Here is an 11,778-nt window from a genome sequence, read left to right as displayed (position 1 = left end):
AATGAGTGAACAATATTAATAAATATATTTTTTATAATAAATTATTTGCTAATAAATATCAAAATATGTGATTTTTTGCTTTGAAAAAAACGCGCCATATATTTTGTATGCTACACAGGTTTTAGTTAATATATTACATCTCGATGTCTACGGACTCAGGACAGAGCATAGACCTACGTATACAGTGCATCGTAATTGATTGACGAGGAAATGCGAAGCGCTGTCCTTTTTGTTTTGTAATTCCTTCCGGTTCCAAATGAATATTTACAATATGTTTCAGTAATTGAATTTTATTATATAATTTTTGTATGCAGTGCAATCTGCAAACAAATATCAATAATACAACAAAATATTTTCGAAATTGTTGAATAAATAAAAAATTAGCTAATGAAAAGTATTGCTGTGCACTTCTTAAATGAAGCGTATAAGTGTTTGAGAAGATATGAAAAGGGATTAACAAAGAGTTGTTCGATTCATGTTTCTCATGTGAAGGGAATGGGAAACATCAAAAGCGTAGTCGCCAGCAATGAATAATAAAAGTTGTGAGACTGCGCTGCGACTGAGTAAACTCTTCTCTCTTTCTCTCTCGCTTTCTTCTTCCCTTCATTTTAAGAGCAATTGATCAGAAAACTTCCAATACAGAGAATGAAATGTTATTGCTTTCGCCTTAATATTAAAAAAGGTGAGCGCATTTCACGCCAATCAACCTCAGCTGATTTGAATATATCACAATTGAGCGAAATAATATTACTCTCAATGTAAGTATTTACTTACTTAAGCTTACAGATTCGCTTTCAAACAATGAGCAAACGCCCGCATATATTGTGATAACATAATAGCTCTCAAAATGGCACAAATTCAACATACAACGAAATTTCTATTGAATTAACAACAAAGCATTTTTAGCCACGCCTTGAGCTAGCGAACGGAGTAAACTACACTGCTTTCTCTTACGAATCACACACATGAGAAATCGATCAGCAGACGGGTAACGGACTTCATGCGGGCGCGACAATTCACCAATCACAAAGCAGTATAAGTCAACTATTGCAACTCCTTGCTCTTAATAATGTTAAATACTTTTATAAGACGCGGTATGTCCAACTATAAAACTAGCATGTTCGGCCTCTCAATAATAAATACATTAGTACACTACTAGTCATAAGATAAACGCACCAATTTCTTCTCCAATATACTATTCTGTTTTCTTCCATTCCTGCCTTTGTTGACAAAATCTTTTTATTTCAAAACCATAAATTGTTGGCTCGAGAAAACATTCCTGCTGATTTTAAGACTCCAGAAACTTCGATGTAAACTCGTAGACTTTCGGTTGGTCATTGAATTAAACACACTTCGCGTTCTTCAGTGTTCTATAAAAAAAAATAAATAAAAATTATTTGAAATAAAAAAACTGAAAATTAAGAAATCTATAGATTTTGAGAAATAATTGGAGCAAGAACGGGAAGAGAAAAGCATATATGTATGTATATAGGAAGGAATGTACAAGTATATAGGAACGTCAAAAAATGGGCTCCTTTCACTCATTAAGCCTAATGCATCCAAATACTACCAAAAGAATAAATCGCACCTCCATAACTGAATTTGATAGATTTTTAAAAGTACCAGAGGTACAAGAAAAAAGTTTAGAAAGAGAACAAAGGTTTTAACTACTCGAGCGATATTTAAAATTTTTAAAAATTTTGTTAAATTGCTACCAGTGAAAGTAGGTCGGCAACTGAGTTTGAGAAATAACACAAAATGAACGTTAGCCTTTGAGCTGTTCAGCGCACAACTAGAAATTTTAAGTGTCTTAAGTATCAAAATAATTTAAAATAAAGTACCTTTCTTCTAAAAAAATAAGTCACCTTAAGTGTGTTTATTCTAGTGACAAAGCTAAAATGAACTCTTTAAGCATGAGAATGGACTTTTTTAAAAAACCTTTTGCAAACACTCACTTCTGTTACAATTATATGCACATATGTATACATATAAATCTGAAAATTATCTTTGAAGTATACTTGTAAGTGTTTCACCAAGTTCTTTGCTTAATAACTTTAATTTAATTGAATTAAAAATAAAAGTTGTTAGCTGAATACTAATGCAAGTACGGGTGCATCTATTCTATTGACGGTGAGTGTATGAACATATCTACAAATCGCCGAGTAACTAGGGGCACCGTTTTTTTCGTGCGAGCCACCGCTAGCCGGACGGCGGGAGTCAGCTTGCAAACCTATCGTTATTTTACAAAGAGAACCTTAAAAGCTCTCTTATGTCATTTGCAATAACAACTGATAATTTAAAACAAACAAAATTACCTATTTACTTATTTTTTGCATAAAAATTTCATTTTGAACAAAATATTAAAATTTCATTGAAGGCATTAGTATGACAACAACGAAAGGCAGAGACGACTAACCACAAAATTGTGTACATAAGCTGTTTGATATGTAACTGGCATCTTTCAAATGTTCATGTAGCGGGCTTCACGACGCTATTTGCAGCTCACTGTCGTGTTGCTTTCTGTGTGTTCACCAGATGAGTTTAGTCGTAGTGGAGCGTTTATGGTAGATGATACTCTGATTTTTTCCGATGATTTTGACCGGCTAAACGCGATTCAACCACGCATGTTGTCTCTGGATATCATCGTGATGGTCATTTTATCAGCAGCAAACATCCACTTTAGAACTGGATCGATTTTATTGCGATTTTCAAGTGGACGTTTTGGTCAATTTAAATAGTTTCGAATTGCTTATGCTGCAATGTTTAGCTCTTAGGCACCCAATGACGGTCGGATTCGACGATTTTAATTATTTCATAGATATTTTCGACAATTGGATTCCCAGAGCATTGCGCATCTTTGATATGAAAACTCATCACCGCTTCCGCCATCGAGAAAATTGGATGTTCCCGTAGAAACCAGTCAGCCTATAGAAAGCAAAAGCGTACAACTGCATCCTAAGTTTTCACTACGGGTATAACTTTGCTCAAATTTCGTTCACCAAATGAATCATTAAGCGTTGTTGGAATTATTTGATCGTCTCCAGGGCACTTAAGCTATGCTAAACTCTTTAAATCTCTTCACACGAAGACAGAGAAATATTATTTTTACGAGAGCACAAAGAGAGTCTCTAAACTGCTAAACTCCTTAAATCTCTCAACACAGAAAGGGGAAGTATTCATTTTACGAGAGAGCAAAAAGATCGCTTCTCTAAGTAATCGCTGTACTTAGTAGTTCAGCTATACAAAAGTGTTTTGCTGCTGTATAGCGTGAGTAGCAAAGCAAACGAGTTCAGTTTGTTTCAATCAGAGATAAAAAAAGATAAAGAGATGTCCAACTCCTCTCTCACTGGAAGTGAGAGAACAATTGCTAAACGTCAAAACCACCTAAGCTTTGACAGTTGACTGCATTGGGGAGGTTTTGACGTTTAGCAATTGGAAACGAGCGACGGCCAGATTGAAATCTTATCAAAAAAATATGTATACGGAGGAATTTGTTGCCGCTGTTCAAGATCGCTAATAAAAATTTAAAACAATGAAAATCAAAGAAAATTCGAAATTTAAATATATTTCATGAAACGTTTTGTAATTTGATGCATAATAGAATTAATTTTCAATTACAAATGATTACAAACATTTAATAATTGAGAACTAACAGGCTTAATTCACCTTATTATTGTATTGAAAGATCAAAAGTCAGTTTTTTAATATACCATAAAATCATAAAAAAGGATTTAAGTAGTTTCGTCATATATTAAAAGTCCAATATATAATAATTTGCAATCGTAATAAATGTTGGGTGTTTTAATTTAAAATGCCCAAAAATTTGTATTTTGTTCGATCTGGTCATAATGGAAAATGTTATAAAAAACGCTTATTTTGAGACGCTCTCAAATAAGTTGGGCATCCCATTATCTCTGGTTTAAATTGTGCGTTGTAAACAGTTCAGTTATATCAGTTGCCGACAATTCATATCCAGATTATACTACACGACAATATTCTATATATCCGTACGTATTAACAAAAATATATTAAGTTGCGTATAACTCGAGCTCTTGAATAGCTAAAAGAAGTCATCCTTCAAGTTTTTTTTTATTTATTTTGTTCTGGGTGTGCATCAAAGCACATTTGTGTATAGACACGTATTTAAAAATTGACATATAATTACCTAAATATGTACGTACATATATACATACATGTATGTATATATAATATACTGTATTTATTTTGGTCATGAAAACCGTTTGATAATATTCTAAAAGACCACGCGGTCGCACTTACCTACTACTTTTGGAATTACATATGTGGAAAACGAATGTGAAAGAACAACTTACACATAAATTATATTTGATATGTACCTACACTCATTCTTTCATGTGAAATCTCCGTTGACACAGACAACCAAATTTATGTACATGCAAGCATAAAAATATTATATGTGTATGTATGTGCAGTGATCTGCAGTGAATGAGTTAAACACAACTTTGAGCCACTTGCGAAAAATTGAGTATGAAACAAACAAATTATTCACGGAATGAGTACAAGTGTGATTACTGCTCACTTACAATTATGAGAGAGTTGTATTATTAACTTAATGCGTACATATGTACATAGTATATAAAAATAAAGTAAAAAGTGTTGATAATATCTTAAAAGACCATGCGGTCGCACTTATCTACTTTTGGAATTATAAGGGTATGAAAACAAATGAGAAACAACATAAATTACATATGATATTACTCATTGTTCCATGTGAAATATTACATGTGTATGCACATACACATGTAGCCACTAAAAATTTCGGAGTGTTGTGCATATTTGACAACACTTTATAGCGGTATAGACATTATATATTTAAAAATTAGTTAATGACATGTTATTTATCAAAACTATTGAAAATTAAAATCAAAACACATTTATCTATAGAGAAAATTATTTAAAAGTTAGTGAGCTTTACAAAATGAGCTCAACGTGTAAGAGAATGCGATGAAAATATTATATTTTTTTAACTTATGAAATAACTACACTATAATTGCAATTAATATTTTATTATTGTAATTTTTTTTTTAATTGAAACACGAAGTTTAGTCGTCGTTTAAAAACAATTCAAGCAGCCGCTTTTGTATAAGCACAGAAAAGCTAGTTTATGTTTTATTCATTAAACGTAATAAATTAAAAACTATAATTAGAATTAGATAATATTACTTCTGCTTTCTAAAAACATAACAAAGAAATTTGAAGAAAATCCCGAACGAACCAAAAAGACCTAAACCAATTTTAAGAAAGTATAGCGGTAAGCTTTGCATGGCCACGAGTGTACAAATATTTCCATATGTACAAGATATATGCTGAAGATTTAACACTACGGGAAGGGTACAGGAAACACGGCACAGAGTGAATGGTGAATTTATTAAAAAATAAATAAAGAATGTATCTAATGCCCAGTGTGACGAATGTGGAAAACAACGAAAATATAATAATTGGATGTCAAACACCACAAATCAAAATCGTTTAAAAACAGTAAGTGAGAAGGACAGACTCCGACGACGGAGTAATGTCAGTTTAACCACCTAAACAAATCAAAACGTTTTTTTCCTCTTTCTTTTTTTACACTAATTAACAAGAGAACTTCTACTGTCAACTTTTACGCAACTCCAATTTGCTGATAGGAAAATTGAGATAATAGATTTTAGTCATATACTTGTATGAAATGCTGCCAGAGTGCAGAAATTGAGTAAAGCGTTAACTTGAAAGCAAAGATGGACTTGAACTTACTTATTTGAAGTATTTTATTTAATATTGGAATTTTTTTTTATTACAAAAGGAATGTTCAGTAATTGATAATGGCCACGAATTGTACGCAAAGACCTGCTCTACAGAGTTATCCCAGTGAGCAGAACCGCTTCATGCAGAAATTAATGGCGAAAATATTTTGTTTTCCCGACGAAAAGCCTAATCGATGTGACATTTAAAGTTTCAAGCCCAACGGCTCTGTAACTATTAATTTGTTCTCAGCTTACATAAAATGATTTAGATTAACGTTTTTAATTTTTGAATTGCACAGTGTACCCGGGCATAGTTTGATACTTGCGGCGGCGGGTATCTACTTCGAGAACCTTTCCAATGGCAATCGAGGCAATAATCCCGTCATCGAGATAAATGTTATCGATGCGATATTTTTTAGCGTCTAATAATCCTGTGTTACTATGGTCAGGCGCTGATTACCGTTAACAATGTCAGTGCCATGCTGAAGGCGGCTATTGTGTGCGAATGGACGATGTCTTGAACACTTGAATGGGCGCATAAACACCCTGTAAAGTGTATTCATCGATATGTGCCATGAGGTAGTATTATCAGAAGCAAAATTGTATATTAAGACTCACCTCCATGAAATTTTGTGTTTCGTATTCAATGATTTTTTGCTTCAGAAGTTCACATTGCGTTTCACGCTCCAGCGTATAAGCACCCTGTAAAGTGTATTCTTTGATATGTGTCATGAGGTAGTCCACACAACTGGTTATGGCATCGTCCAATTGCAAGACGATTGCTGCCTTCAGCACGGCACCGATATTGTTAACCGTAATGACGGTCTGTCCGGTGTAACAACAGGTTATTAGACGCAGAAATATCGCTATCTACATCACTTATCTCTAAGACAGGATTATTGTCTTGACAATGTCGGTGCCATGCTAAAGGCGGCAATCGTTTTGCAATTGGAAGATGCCATAACCAGTTGTGTGGACTACCTCATGACACATATCAAAGAATACACTTTACAGGGTGCTTATACGCTGGAGCGTGAAACACAATATGAACTTCTTAAGCAGAAAATTATTGAATACGAAACAGAGAATTTCATGGAGGTGAGTATAAATATACACGTATTGTCTAACAATAGCGTTTTTATTTCTGATAATACTAGTCAGCCAAAGCGATGAGTTTTCAAATTTCGATGTTGAAAAAATGCAACGTATTCCGGAATCTGACAATTTGAATATATGTAACTCGTGAGGAAGATGCCTTCGATGCCATAAAACGCTGGTTCAATGACGACGTTCCTGCGTGTCAAGAGCAACTGCCACTTTTAGTAGCCTGTCTCCGCCTTACCCAATTCGATGTGGACTTTCTCTTGACGCACATACAGCCACTACCCGGTTGTGAGCTTCTGGCCTTCAAGGCGTTATGGTAGATCAAAGAGTCTGCTGCACGGACAAAAATAAATATGCATTTCACAGGACCACGTGGGATCAGTGCTGCAAATTCTGATGAGAAAACATTGCTGGCGGTGTGCTCAGAGGAAACAGAGGTAAGCGCACACTGTGGCTTATATTCAAATATAATAATCTTAAATTAATGTATGACAATATTTTTGGAATAGATGAATCCCAAGCTGCTGCAATATAACAAAGCGATTACCAATGGTATAGAACCATTTTAAAGAATGATAATATATAGGTTGTCAAATATTTCCCTTCCGCTTTTTTGCTCTTTATTCAATGCTTTATAAAAAATGTTACAGTGATCAGATTTAGTTCAAATATGCGCCGATTCGTTTGATGATCTATTTCCATCTAGACGGCAATTTCATTATACCCCGCTCCTAGAATTCTTTCTCCTCATTTTTGAAAAACTCGGACAGTCACTTTTCACAAGCCCCTTTTGAGTTCAACTTTACGCCAACAAGGGCGTTCGCCATGAACAGGAACAGGTGGTAATCACTTGGCGCTATGTCCGGGCTATATGGTGGATGCGATAAAGCCTTCCATCCGATCTCCCGTAGCTTTTTAAGAGTCAATAACGAAGTGTGTGGTCTGGCGTTATCCTGGTGGAACAGTACACCCTTCCTGTTGCCCAATTCTGGACGCTTCTGGTCGATCGCCTGCTTCAAGTGGTCTAGTTGTTAGCAGTAGATGGTATCCAGCCATCTGCAGATGATTTAAAATGTCACGAATTGCCACATGCCGGTCTAACTCAATGTTTTCCATGAATTGATCGGTATTCGCTATTACAGTTCTTCCGCCGGTTGGCTTTTCCATAGTGTCATTTTCACCCGCTCTGAATCGAAGTTATAGAGTACCATCAACCAAGACACCATTAACCTCACGGAACGTTTCTCCAGCGGATTTGCTTTTAACAAAGGAAAACTTTAAAATAGCGCAAATTTCCGCGTAAGTGAACTCCATCTTTACACGTCTATATCTCTTTCTTGAACAAATATTCAAACTAGTCATGCGATGCGTCGTTTTGTAAGTTATGTCAAAAAACTTTCAAAAATGTGGCATGGCAAAATTTGCCCACCATGAACCAAACAAGATTCAGACACTGTGTTGTCGAGTTAGATGGCAAAATCTACGCGTTTGGTAGTTCTGATGGTAAAAAGGTTCTGTCGTCGGTGGAAAGATAAATACGTTTAAGTCTGTAACGAATAACCTAAAGATGATTTTGTTTAACAATTAAAGGTTAGTTCTAAGTTTAATGGTGAAAGCACTTTAGACTATAGGTATTATTGTAGTATGGATGTTGGACAAAAAATGGTGCCTCTACATTTAAGAAAAAGGGAATTCAGTGAAATGCTATGATTTGATTGACCTGACTTTAGAAAACTCCAACTCTTTGACATTGTCAACGACTTCTTTAGAATAATTCTAAGATTTAATTAATAGACTATGCAAGGTCACAAAATGCCAATATTGACGCTTCAGTTTAAAGATATGCATTATTTTTTCAAAGCTTTTGTTTATTTTCAGATATACGACTTCCGATGGATGACAGTCCGTAAACAGCTTGATTGTTGGAAGATATGACGCAGGTGCCGTAACTTTGAATGGTAAAATATACATAATGGGCGGTGGTAATGACGATGGGAAATTAAAGTCCGTCGAATGCTATAACCCGGATTCGAATACCTGGACTTCCTCCGCCGATATGACACAATATTACACTAATCATGTTGTAAGTTAGATTAAAATATATTTATTAATAATAATCGAACGTTCATCAAGTCATGATTTGGTAGATTGATGAGAATCTAAGAACGGTATACGACGACTTTACTTAAGGGCTTAAATATTATATATTCGACTCCTTGGATTTTTTTTACTATAGACGGATCTATGTAACCGGAATTCGTACCCTGTCAAAGTTTTCCAATTTATTTGTGAATGAGATAATGCCGTTACAATAAGGTGGCCTTTTATTTCACCGTTGCAAGCCTTCCTTAGAGTTTTAAGAACCTGAAAAAGTAGCTCTGCTTCATTAAAAATTACCGAAATTGTCTAACTGAAAATAGTCACTAATTTATTTAGTCGCCCTCTTAGTTCTATTGAAATTAAGTACAACGTTTATTGCTACTTTTTATATTACAGGCAGCTGCACAAAAAGGTCACGATAAATTTTGAACGATACGATCCTCAGCAGGACACATGGTCTAAGGTATATTAAGTTGATTTTTGTCAATCTCTTGATGTCAAACTGAAGATTCTTGGAAACATTTCACAGATTTGTTCTTTTCGTGATGGCTATGGTTATAAATGCGTATCGCTAGAATATAAAATATGGTGGCAAGACATATGTATGTATCAGTCTATGACAAGGAAAATGACAAAAGTGCGCATTACACGGAATTTTTATTCATTTCTGTTTTGTTATGCCTGCAGACTTGTTGACGTCAAAATGAATAAGCAATAATATTAAATATTTTTTGTAATAAAAACTCTTATAAGAAATACCAAAATATCTGATTTTCTCGTTTTGGAAAACGCCTCATATATTTTGTATGCTACACAGATTTTAGTTAATATTCTCTTACATCTCGATGTCTGCAGAACCAGGACAAAACACATACTTACATATACAGTGCTTCGTAACTGATTGACGCGTCTTCGTTTCAATAATTCAATTTGGTTACATAATATTTGTATGTATTACAAAATGCAAAGATATATCAATAATACCACAAACTATTTTCGAAATTGTTGAAAAATTAAAAAATTAGCTGATGAGAAATATTGTGTACGGCGTAATTGAAGCGTACAAGTGTTTGAGAAGATATTAAAAGGCATTAACAGAAAGTTGTTCGATTCGAGTTGCCCATGTGAAAGGAATGCCGACAATGAGCAATAAAAATTGTTAGTCTAAACACAGACAGAGTAAACTTTTATCTCTTTCTCATTCGCTACCAACACTATAATACGCTTTGTTCAAGTTGTTGCGTATACGACATTGTGGTCCTTGGTGCCTGCCGCGTCCACAGTTATTGAGGTTTAGAATGAAGCGAATAAAAATTAAATTGGGCTATTGATTTGCTTAATGGAAATCTTAAATGATTTGTGACACTTGAGATCGTAAGTACTCGACATTTGTATATCCTGAACAGGGTATATAAGGTTTGCCACGCTGTTTGTAACAGACAAAAGGAATCATTCAAGATCCTATAAAGTACATATCGTCACCTGAAATGCAAAATAACGTATCATCAAAAAATTCGAAATTGAGTGTCTTATTGATTGTGATTTACTACTTCAAATTACACACATAATACTACATATGTCCAACATTTTATGGTTCCGCACTCATATATAAACCAGTTTTAACCAATATTAAAAATTTTTTTCACTCATGTTCCATTTTATGTCGTGTTTAATTCATGCCACTATAAATTTCTGAAAATGTTGTTACGTTATTTTGCATTTCAGGTGACGATATATAAGTGATCAGAGTGACGAGCGTTTTAGACATGTCCATCCGTCTTTTCATCTATTCTTCTGTATGTATGGGAGCTGGTCTTTCAGTTTTTGAGATATTGCTCTGTAATTTTGAATCTGCTTACCTAAGATTATTATCCAAGGAAATCTCTGAAGAAATTGTTTAGATCAGACTACTATAGTATGTAGTAGTTGCCACACAACTAACCGATCAGGCTCCATCATATTTGGAAAAAATATTTTGAAAAAGTGAGCGCGGCCCCGCCCTCTAAAAAGCTTAATGTACATATTACTTATAACAGTCTATCTTTGTGCTTAAAATAGAAAAATTTGTGCGAAAACTTGGCCTATCCCCTATATAGCCAATATCTGGATTTTCGAACATTCTGCTGACTTTAAAGTATTAACCTGGCTTTGACTCTTGTAAGTTGCAAGAGTAAAAAAGGTTCGGTTGCATCCGAACTTAGCTCTGCCTTACTTGTTAAATTTATTTTGTTTTGTGAAACACTCGCTGTCACCGATTAAATGAAAATTTACATTCACCTTGACGACAGGAGGCAAATTTGAACGTAAGTTACGTTATAAACTCTGAGTAAACTTACAAATTTTTGTTCAGTTGAGTTTATTTCTGCGATTGAGCAAATAAAAATGAAAATCTGAACAAACTTTAAATAATATACATATCTAGATGTGAAAATATGATTTAAAAGTGTTTTTATTTACCTGATTTGCTGCTTATGTTTTTCTACTTTACGAAATTGGGTGCATGCCCTCGAGCAATAAACAACGTAATAAAAACAATATAATAATATCCACATATGCTCATTTTACGAAATTAGCCCAATTAGAAAAGTCAAAGATTATTTTAACCAGACTTTTATCTCTCCGCGCTTGTTATTTCGCACTATTAAAATCATAACTAAGTTATAATTGCACTACAACTACTCCATAAGTGGATCAAATTCAGATTGAGGTACTCAAATTTTTTTGAAAAAAATTTGTATTTGAAATTATTCAAACGAATTTTTCGTAGAAGTTTTAAATTTCGAATAAAAACACTTTAACTTTGCGCAGCTCA

At 34.1% G+C, this 11,778-nt stretch overlaps 1 pseudogene; it reads left to right on the top strand.

Annotated features, from left to right (window-relative positions):
* The first annotated feature begins 5,122 nt into the window (after positions 1-5,122).
* On the top strand, positions 5,123-9,620 carry LOC120766347 (annotated as a pseudogene).
* Positions 9,621-11,778: the final 2,158 nt, after the last annotated feature.

The sequence above is a fragment of the Bactrocera tryoni genome, chromosome 1, assembly GCF_016617805.1.
Source record: "Bactrocera tryoni isolate S06 chromosome 1, CSIRO_BtryS06_freeze2, whole genome shotgun sequence".
NCBI lineage: Eukaryota > Metazoa > Arthropoda > Insecta > Diptera > Tephritidae > Bactrocera > Bactrocera tryoni.
The sequence above is the reverse complement of the archived record's forward strand: the minus strand, read 5'-3'. Positions and strand labels throughout refer to the sequence as shown.